General features: G+C 37.1%; 1 protein-coding gene across 5 annotated transcripts in view; it reads right to left on the minus strand.

Annotated features, from left to right (window-relative positions):
• The window catches only part of LOC115232355 (tubulin polyglutamylase ttll6-like), a 497,092-nt gene extending 489,825 nt beyond the window's left edge, over window positions 1-7,267 (minus strand). For 2 of the 5 annotated variants that reach the window (XM_036513233.1, XM_036513224.1), the window contains exon 1: window positions 7,017-7,266. The gene's annotated coding sequence lies outside the window, so the exon portion shown is untranslated. Of the gene's footprint in view, window positions 1-7,016 lie in introns of all 5 variants that reach the window. The other 3 variants (XM_029802194.2, XM_036513219.1, XM_036513235.1) reach the window with 2 other exon arrangements.
• Window positions 7,268-11,667: the final 4,400 nt, after the last annotated feature.

Consider the following 11,667-nt stretch of genomic DNA (forward strand, 5'->3'; position numbering starts at 1 on the left):
ATTTACTCTGCTATGTATTGAGTACCTTATTTACTGTGGTTAACCCCGGCTCAACCCGGGACCTACATATATATATATATATATATATATACTTCCACACACGCCAGCTTAATTTAATTCATCCTTAGTCAAAAGACACCTGTTGTTTGCATTTGTACTTGTGTGTAACATTTCTCCATTTTTATCCATCCTTGTTTTGTATACATTTGCTGCTCTCTTCCAAGGAATCTAGTGCTCTTAGCTTAGCTTTTCCTTGGGGCTGGCCAGATTGGAGCAGTCTCAAGTATAACTAGCCAAAACTGCAAAGATGATATGGAACTCAACTGAGGAAAGAAAACTCCTAATGACTTGGCCTTTTTTTTCCATTTCTCTTTTTGTATCATCTAACTGTCTGGATGTTTTGTTGTCATCTATTGCGTTCTTGTCCCATTTTTTCTATTCTTTTTTATATATATATAGCAGCGTACGTACACTTTGCTCTTATATGTAAGTACATACATATATATATATATATATATATATATATATATATATGTTTCATATGACTCTCTTATTCTTTCATTCTTTCTCTCTTTCTTTCAGCCCCTTCACACTTACTTCGTTCTTTCCACTCTTCTTTCTTTCACTCCCCCTCTCTCACATTTCTTAGCCTTCCCTTCATTCTCACCTTCTCTCCTCTTTCACTTCACTGTCCCTTTTCTTTCTCGTCCCTCCCTAATTTTTCTATCCCTCTGCCACTACCGCTCTCCTCTCCATCCACGTGACTGGTGTTCTGCCAAGCTTGACCTTTATTTCTTGGTTTGACTACCATCCGTGCAACATCTATATTCCTTCCCATGCCTGTCATCTCTTATGTCCCTGCTGTTAGGCTTTACTTCCACACACACCAGCTTAATATAATTCGTCCTAAGTCGAAAGACACCTGTTGTTAATGTTCTGTTATTTGCAGTTGTATTTGTGTACTATTTCTCGATTTTTTCCTGTCCTTATTTTCATATACATTTGCTGCTTTCTTCCAAAGAATCTAGTGTTCTTAGCTTAGATTTTCTTTGGGGATGGCCAGACTGGAGCAGTCTCAAGTATAACCAGCCGAAACTGCAAAGATGATCTGGAACTCAACTGAGGAAAGAAAACTCCAAATGACCCATCCTTGTCTTTCCTTGTCCCTTTTGTATCATCTGTCTGGATGTTTTGTTGTCTTTTGCATTCTTGTCCCATTTATTGTATTCTTTCATATATATATATATATATATACAGTGAGGGCGCGTGGCTTAGTGGTTAGGGCATTCGGCTCATGATCGTAAGGTTGTGAGTTCGATTCCCGGTGACGCGTTGTGTCCTTGAGCAAGACACTTTATTTCACGTTGCTCCAATCCACTCAGCTGGCAAAAATGAGTTGTACTTGTATTTCAAAGGGTCAGCCTTGTCACTCTCTGTGTCACGCTGATTATCCCCGAGAACTATGTTAAGGGTACACGTGTCTGTGGAATGCTCAGCCATTTGCACGTTAATTTCACGAGCAAGCTGTTCCGTTGATCGTATCAGCTGGGACCCTCGTCGTCGTAACCGGCGGAGTCTTTTTTTTTTTAATATATATATACACATATACACACATATATATACATACATATATATCTATATACACACATATATATCTATATAAACACATATATATATATATACACACATACATATATATATACATATACATATATACATATATATATATATATATATATATATATATATAACACACATATATATTGATGAATAGAGTTATTACATCATGTGAAAAAAAACTACTTTCATTGGGTAAATATAAGTACAAATTAAACATTAAAAAAAATTTGCAACGAATCCAAGTATGTGCCATTTCATGATTCCTTAGCAAACTTCAGCCAGGGAATTACCATGGACCTTGAGTCTACTGAGTGCAGTAAATTTAGTGCAGAACTTGTACCTAAGTACAGTTTGAGACTTGTGATATATTCAGTTGGATGCTTGTGCTCATACATGCAACTGGAATATGAATCCACTTTACTTTGGTGTGTATGTATATGTTCCTCTAATTTTGTTATGCACACTTTAGCAATTTCATTCACCCGACCTTGGTGCTTTAATATATAAGGACCCATTTCACTTGAATCCTGAACTTTTATATATACTCAGAAGAGATCCCAGGATGCATCAACCACAGATTCATAATCACAGCACTCAAATTCATCCAACTGAACAACTATTTCATGTTTGATACAGTTTACTATCGACAAAAATGTGGAATTGCAATGGGAACCCAAGCTGCTCCAGTGATTGCAAACCCTGTAATGGGTTACCTAGAATTTAAAATATACCAATCATCATTACAAAAATATGGCACCTCATTTCATTACTATGTAAATGAGAACTGGAAGAGGTATTTGGACGATTGCTTTATGCTTTGGAAAGATAGCAAGGACAAACTCCTCAATTTCAAAATAATGCTTAACAATATTAATAGCAACACACAATTCACCTTGGAGCACAGCAGTAAACAACTCCCTTTTCTTGACATCCTAATTAAAATAGTCAATAACCACATCAACACAGACATCTATAAACCCACCACAGATTCTAAATAATACCTGTTATTCAACTCATGCCACCCCAAACACATAAAAATTAATATACCTTATAATCTAGTGAAAAGAATCTGTCCCATAGTTTCGGACACCTATACTCATGAACAAGGACTCCTTGAATACTGATCAAAAGACATTTCCCAATATCATTAATAAATGATGGTATGAAATGAGCTAAGGAAATAGATATACGAACATTAAGGGAAGTCAACCAAAATACTACACCAGACTTAAAAATACTCCCATACATCTCCACACATAATCCTACAAACAATGAAGCCTTCAACATTATCATCCAAAATCTACCCATCCTCACAGAAGATAAAACAATGAACAAAATTTTAGGCTCACACAAAATTATCAAAAGCAAAATGCAACCGAAATCCTTGAAAAAATATTGACCAGTGCAAGTCTATATCCATTAACAATGGAACCAAAAGTGAAAAAATGTGGTCGACCTAACTGTGGCACATACCCCCACCTTTTGGAGGGTTCAGAATTCTACTTTAAACAAGGTGAAATATGTAAGATTAAATCAAATTTCACCAGTGCCTCAGAAAATCTATGCCATTACATGCTTAGGGTGTGGTAATCATTATATTGGTCAAACAGGAATATCACTCCATCGAAGAACCACTCTCCACAAAGAACAAATCTGCCACCCACAATACAGGCAGACACAGGGCAGTGAACAAATAGAAAGGTGTGCTAGAAACCTTAATCTTAATTTCCAAATTTTCCCCTTCTATCAATGTTCGCAGAACACCTCAGTACAGCAAAGAATGAATAAAGAGGCAACTTTCATCAATAAATATCTTCCACAACTCAATATGAACACATAACTTAATACAGAACACTACTAACCTTTCAATTAATACTAACCTCCATACATCCCATACACCATTCACATTACAGATTTATATCTACCCTAATTGCACCAAATCCAGAACAACTTAGCTCATTTACACATAATCTTTTTAGTCAGGATCTAGTAGACCCAACACCATTCGCTAATCAGTATGCATTCAAAGCAGTGATCAGTAATTTTATGAAACCAGTATGCCTTTGAATCTCTTTAACAATATATAATAATGACTTTTATTACTTTTATTCCTACCTCAGTTCTTCTAATTATATATATGTATTGTTGCTTTTCATAAAAAGCCTTTACTTTTTTTATGCATTTTTGCTTATTTTCTTCTTACTTTCCCCTTACATTTCCACATGTAGTTTCTATTTTCTTTTTGTAATATATATATATATATATATATATATATATATATATATATATGCATGTATGTATATGCTTATATGTATAAGCGTAGGAGCACTGTTATGCTCATATACACACATATCTATCTATACATCTCTATCTATTACTTGTGTTAGCCATAGAAATGTGGCTATGCTGGAATTTAGTTAAACAAATCGGACCCCCACCTCCATACTTATTCTTTAAAATTTAGTATTTATTCTATCAATCTCTTTTGCTGAATCACTAAGTTAGCATTGACAAGGACAGAAACACACACACACACACACAAACATATCTTCCTGTTCTGTTATATATATTTCACGGGTTTCTTACAGTTTCCTTCTACCAAATGCACTCACAAGACTTTGGTCAGCATGGATGCTAGAGAGAAAGACACTTGCCCAAGGTGCCATGCAGTGGTACTGAATACAAAACCATGTATATAGGAAGCAAACTTGTTACCACATATTTGAAAACATCATACAAGTTTATGAGGTCAGTACTGCTTTACATGAAACCACATCCTATTGTTTAAAAAGAAATCACATTAGTTTAACAAGGTCCAAGGTAGACTTTGACAGAAAAAATACTGTAATGTCATGGCAAAGAATATCTTTGAATATAGATCTGCTGAGTGTTGAACTCAGCCTCAACATCACCACCACCAACAAGTTATATTTTAAAATGTATCCTTGATATACAGATATATATGTGTGTGTGTGTGTGGTGTGTGTGTGTGTATGTATGCTACTGGTAACATGTAACCCAGCACAACCTGTTGCAAGGTCGGGTCGTCTGCAACTAAACCGGCAACCACACCAAGCTTGCTTGGTGAGGAGGGTGTTTATTGGACACCCTGCAGGATGAAAAACAAAACCCGTCAAAGGACGGAGGAACTCTTGAGAGTCAACGGCCATCCAATAAATGTCTTAAGGATATATCATGCACGGGGACATAGAAATAATCGGACTGAATACCTAATCGCGCGGTTAAGCCATTGGGAGTGAAGGACTCCTAGCCTTTGTTAGGGCATCCTTCTAGGAGAAGGTAACTCAGGTAACTGGGATAACTCCGACTTAAAACATGCGGCTCGGTGGTTACCGATGATGTTGACTTGTTCTTCTTTTTAGATTATTGCTGCTGTTGCTTAGTGAGTGGGATTGACTCAGTGCACAGCCTTTCCTCACTTTAAAAAAAATCTTCTTGCACAGGCATTGCACGATAACAACATTGATTAAGCTTCGTGCAATGCCCATACTCGATAACGAGGGGCAGCCACCATATATATGTATATGTATATATATATATATGTATATGAGAGAGAGAGAGAGAGAGGGGGGAGGACGGACATGGTCACAGCTGAGATGCTTTGAACAGTAAAGAGCAAACAATAACTAAGCATTATTGAAGGATTTTTTTTGACACAGACACAAGATGACAAATTTTGTATTAAGTGATGAAGTTTAGTTTTGTAGATTTTATTGATCTAAATATTTGATTGAAAGGTATTTCACCAATCCTGATGGGTGTTAAAACAAATCAACCATAGCAAGATTTGAACACAGAACATAAAGGGACGTAACTAGTCTTGGTTTGTAACATTGACACAGAATCACACATAATTTGATCGACATCACATATAAACCCACCGAATTAGATACGTGACTGGTACATATCTTTCCGGATTTAGATGGAGTTAAATCAACCTGGGTAAAGGGTTACAGCATAGATCATAAAAGGAAATAGCAAAAAGAAAAAAAACTGCAAAGAATTTAGTTTCCATTGATTTCACGTATACTTAAAGAAAGATAGGAAACAGAATTACAGTTGAGAAAAATATTTTTTGAAGTGCAAAAAGTTTTAGAAAACATAATAGTGTTCGTGACAGTATTGAATTGTTATAGTCTGGTGTCTATTTGCTTTTGAGTTGACGGTCATAATAAAAACGGTCGCGAATATGAAAACAAACATCCACTGAAGTGAACGAACTTAGAAAATTAAATCTGCTTATTAGTTAACCCTTCTGTTACCAGTCAATGTTTTAGTTAATTTGCAAAACAATGAAAAGTTTATTAAAATAACTAAGCCATTATTAAGCTGGTGTTTCGAACATAGAGTAAAATGAAATTTGCTTTATTAAAAGAGATTTGCTTTGTTAAAACTAAGGGTGGTTTCAGGCGGGTTAGTAACTCACTTGTAACCACATTTCGGTTGAAATACACAGCTTTTTGTTTCGATAAATTTTTAAAATAACGAAGAATTTATCAACAGAATTTTGTCATTATTAAACTGGTATTTAGAACATAATTTAAAGATGAAAGGTTTTATGGATTCAGATAGCAGAACAGGGGGCAACTTCAGTGTAAATAAGTTCAATTACTAACATTCTCTTTCTATAAAATCAGTTGGTACATCAACTGGGGCCGTTTATGCTTGATAAAGAAGGGACGATCTGACAAATATATTTCTACAAAAGGAGTAGCAAACTTCAACATACTGGCGAAAGCTGAAGCTATCCACTAACAAGGTTTCTAAGAACTCCCTAAAAATGGTTTTAAGACTAACTTTCAAAGCTGCATACCTATGGATTTGTGAAATTAAAGAGTCATTATTATTCTCGGGGGTGGAGGATGCGCTCTAACGGATTCTAACAAATGTTCAGTTCGCCTTTGATACTACCAAAACGTTTTCCCACCCTTGCTTTAGAGGTCACTCAGTCTGGTAGAAATAGCAGTCAAATACCCTTCAAATTACACCCTTCCGACTTGAAAAGAAACAGAAACACATTGGCTAAAAAAGTTCAAGATATGCTCTGCTCAAAGGGCGGTATGGTCACGGCTTGAATGCCTGTTAGAAATAGGAGACAAAATATCTCCGTAAACCACTCTTATCATATAAACAAAGGAAGGACACTAGATTATGTAGTCCGAGACACATTGTGAAGAAAGACAGGATGGTCACAGCTGGAACGCAATCATCATAGGACTGCTCTATCAATCTCCCACTGAATGAAACGGCAAGTATAACAGTGTGGAGATAGGGTGAACGTGAGAATGTGTGTGTTGAGTTGGGGGAGGGTGCCTAAAGCAGCAACTTTTAAATCAACACGGCTTATGAAAGAAGTAAAAAATTCCTTAACTCACCTCACTAAATGCAAACTGTGTCCCAGCCGTTGTATATTCTGTAAAGGTACATTTTTCCAAATTGAGATTCTTAATAATATTAAGTAGACATGACGTACTTCTCCTAGTTCTCCTAAAATTCTTATTACTGTTTTATAAGTTGTAGTAAATGATAGTTGTACTTCTTTTTACTTTTCTTAATGTTACCGTTATAACGTTAATGTTTGTTTGTGTTTGTTAGCTGTGTATCTACTTTTTCACTTCATTTATTTATGTCTGTCGTTGATTTATTTATTTTCAAGACAAATATCTTTTGGCCATCAATTTTTTTCTATAGGGTATTTTTTTTTTAATTCTGTTTAGGAATGTTGCTTTTTCTTTCCTTTCCTCTCTTTCTCTTTATCCTCCCTTCTCTCTGTTTCTTTTTTTTTCTTTGTAAATGTCAATTTTTGACTCTTACTATAGTTGCTTCGTGTTGCCGCCGAAAAAGGAGACCTTCAGAAGCAATTTCACGAAGTATAACCCCCATCTATTCACTAGCCAAAACAATGACTGGCAGCGAATTCAATGAATCACTTACAGGCTGATATGGATCAGGCTGGACCAAACAGATATACGTCAAGTTCATATCTGACAAACAAGTCATTCAAGACTTTATTGATTACTATTTCTGACAGGTCTCCTTGGAAACTAGACGCTTACGGTCTATCATTTTGTTTACATAGTTGATTTTAGGTAAGCAGAGTTATTCCCCCTGGTTAAAGAAAATATTTTCGTTTGTATTTTTCTTGTCTATTTTTATGATCTTTACCTCGTTACAGTCAACGAACTCCGGCACCACCTTCGCCGCCTGCCGTTACGTTCTGGGTTCAAATTCCGCCGAGGTCGACTTTGCCTTTCATCCTTTCTGGGTCGATAAATTAAGTACCAGTTACGCACTGGAGTCGATGTAATCGACTTAATCCGTCTGTCTGTCCTTGTTTGTCCACTCTGTGTTTAGCCCCTTGTGGGTAGTAAAGAAATGTATTTAAATAGCCACATAACTCCACGTCCCACCCCATGGTTTATTTCGGTCTGGTATTTATTTTACCAAAACTATTTGTCGAACTACTAAGTTATAAAACATGAGGAAAGCAACATGAGCAACACCGGCTTTTAAACGACAATAAACATAAACACGAACACACACACACACACAAACATATAATAAACACACGCACGTACGCGCGCGCGTCTAGCTACTGTGGAGTCTAAGCCTACCAAAATATTGGTCAGTCCGACGCTACAGTGGGACATACCTGGCCCAGGTACAGCGTAGTAATCGAATTTGGATGCAGGTGGTTTGCGAAGCGAGGGTCATGCGTCACCCTCGTCTATAATTTTTTAATTATTTTTTTTTGTTTCAGTCATTATACTGCGGCCATGCTGGGGTATCGCTTTGAAAAATTCTTAGTACGTTTAACCTGGTATCTATTCTATCGGAAATTTTTGTTGAACCGCTATGTTACGGGGACGTAAACACACCAACAGCGGTTGTCAAGCGGAGGTGGGGACAAACACAAGCATAAACGCGCGCGCGTGCACACACACACACACACACACAAACATATAATAAACACACGCACGTACGCGCGCGCGTCTAGCTACTGTGGAGTCTAAGCCTACCAAAATATTGGTCAGTCCGACGCTACAGTGGGACATACCTGGCCCAGGTACAGCGTAGTAATCGAATTTGGATGCAGGTGGTTTGCGAAGCGAGGGTCATGCGTCACCCTCGTCTATAATTTTTTAATTATTTTTTTTTGTTTCAGTCATTATACTGCGGCCATGCTGGGGTATCGCTTTGAAAAATTCTTAGTACGTTTAACCTGGTATCTATTCTATCGGAAATTTTTGTTGAACCGCTATGTTACGGGGACGTAAACACACCAACAGCGGTTGTCAAGCGGAGGTGGGGACAAACACAAGCATAAACGCGCGCGCGTGCACACACACACACACACACACACAATACGGAATTCGTCTAAAAAATGTACACACACTTCAGGAAAGGAAAAATCTGTAAAAATATTTTTATGCAGTGTTATATCAATTTATTCAGTGTTATCACAATTTGATAATCATCAAAAGAGGTATCTATATTTATGGAGATACTTTTATACAAGTTAAAAATCTATACAGATTTTTCCTTTCCTGAAGTGTGTATGAATTTTTTTTTTTGGTTGACTCTCTCTCTCTCTCTCTCTCTCTCTCTCTCTCTCATCGATATATATATATATGTGTGTGTGTGTGTCTGTGTGCATAACTGAAGAGATGGCGGTGTGGATTTCCACCTCGGCATCTAAAACTCGGAGTTTTATCATGGCTACTGAATAATTGTCACATATTACATTTACAGATATATATATATACGTGGTCTTCTTTCAGTTTTCTTCTACCAAATCCACTCACAAGTCTTTGGTCGACCCTGGGCTATCGTAGAAAACACGGTAAATTTTGATCTTTTCACCCACATGATTTTCACTACAAGTACCCTGACCTCCTAATATGCAGCAAACTCCTTATTTTAATTCGGGAAAAAAGAGTGGGGAAACCACCACCGCCACATATCCCACAATAATTGGAAATTTTTGTTTTTAATCTTCAATCGATTTTTTTTTTTAAATTACATATTACAAATAGAGATTACCAAACTGGAAGAATTTTTTTCTTTTTTTTTTTTTCAGAGGTTTAATTTTTCAAAGGTTATCCCTGCCTTTTCGTATAGCATTTGGAATACCCACATCAGCCCACCATCAACCTTTTGGAAGCTATTTTTAACTTAATTTATGTGGTGGGATGCATGCTTAACAACCAGCATACGTCACAAAGGAGGGCCTCAATATTGTTGCTCAGCATTTATCTCTTGTTTTTTAGATAGGCATCTGTCAGTCTCAAAAGACCATGGATCTGTTCCTGAAGAATTTTGTGTCACTGCTGATGGTTGTGCGACACCTACAGTAGCTGTATAGGCCCACATGGGAGTAGCCGTCTTGCATACAGTAACTGCATTTGAAGATGCTCTCCACTGGTGCTACTGAGTTTTCCTTTCTTTGAGCGTGCTTTTCTCCAGTGGCAAGTTTCAGTTTCTTTTCCCCTCTCACCATCCCTTGCACAGTACTCTTCTCCACAGTGGGCAATCATTTGCAACCTCCGGCGTGCTGGCAGAACCGTTAGCATGCTGGGCGTAATGCTGTGTGGTATTTCGTCCGCCGCTGCGTTCTGAGTTCAAATTCTGCCGAGGTCGACTTTGCTTTTCATCCTTTCGGGGTTGATAAATTAAGTACCAGTTACGCTCTGGGGTCGATGTAATCAACTTAATCCGTTTGTCTGTCCTTGTTTGTCCCCGCTATGTTTAGCCCCTTGTGGGTAGTAAAGAAATAGGTATTTTGTCTGTGGCTGCGTTCTGAGTTCAAATTCCGCTGAGGTCGACTTTGCTTTTCATCCTTTCGGGGTTGATAAATAAAGTACCAGTTATGCACTGGGGTCGATGTAATCGACTTATTCTGTTTGTCTGTCCTTGTTTGTCCCCTCTATGGGTAGTAAAGAAAAAAAATCATTTGCAACCTCCTCCCATCTCAGGATGTCTCAGATCTATTGACTTCATATCTCTCTTGCTGAAATGAAAATGTGGTTGCCCTCCTCAAATATTTATCTTGCATAGCATTTAATAAACCCTCATTTGTCTTCGTTGTTCAAATACATGCCACTAGTCACACTGAATTACTTCTATGAGATCATTTTCATTTCATATATACAAATCATTTTGAATGAAGGCATATTTTCTAATCTTTTTGTGCATCATGTGTTGATGAAAATGTAAGACAATTGGTGTGCTGATTACACCTATTAAAAGACAGCAAGTATCCCCAACTCTCCTCTTGTCATGTGACAATGAAACTTTTCTTTAATGACATGTCAATTTTTGGAGAGTACTTGGTTCTTTAGGTTATCTCCCTTTTGATGTTTAAGTTGGTAGCAATTGTCACCTAGTGATTGTTCAACGTTCTTAGGAGGGGAGATAATTTCAATAAATAAAGACTATCTTGAACATTATTTAACATACCTTTTCCTTGTGTATGTGTGTGTGTTTGTGTATATATGTATGTATATATTCACGCGGACACATACATATTACATAATGTACATCTAAATATATATATATCAAAGTATACAGTATTATATTTCCATTATGTCCGATCTAACCAACTAGTTTCACACTAGGTATTAAACTGGATGTTAGACAACAGCACATTAAGTAATATTGCATACTCATCAGAGCTGACAGATGTGTGTGTGTGGGGGGATGCTCTCCTTTATTAGAGGAGAAAAATTACATCCAGGGTAAGGGTTATATTAAGAGTTATGTTCCTTGTCCCCAAAGTCTCTGAGATGTTGTATGACTACAAGAGCTTTCTGAAAAGGGTTGGAATTCATGTAAGGTTGCAATATGTGTAAGGGTATTATATATGTAGGATTTGGGGGAATGGGTGTGTGTCTAAACATTTAATCCCATGTTAGGGCACATGTGTATGTTTGGTTAAACTCTTCGTTGGGTTCTCTGGGTATGCTAGCAAAAGAGCCACAGGTGGATAATTGGTGATCATGGTCATGATGGGACCTATAGATACAA

This window comes from Octopus sinensis, linkage group LG2 (genome assembly GCF_006345805.1).
Source record: "Octopus sinensis linkage group LG2, ASM634580v1, whole genome shotgun sequence".
In the NCBI taxonomy this organism is placed as follows: Eukaryota; Metazoa; Mollusca; class Cephalopoda; order Octopoda; family Octopodidae; genus Octopus; species Octopus sinensis.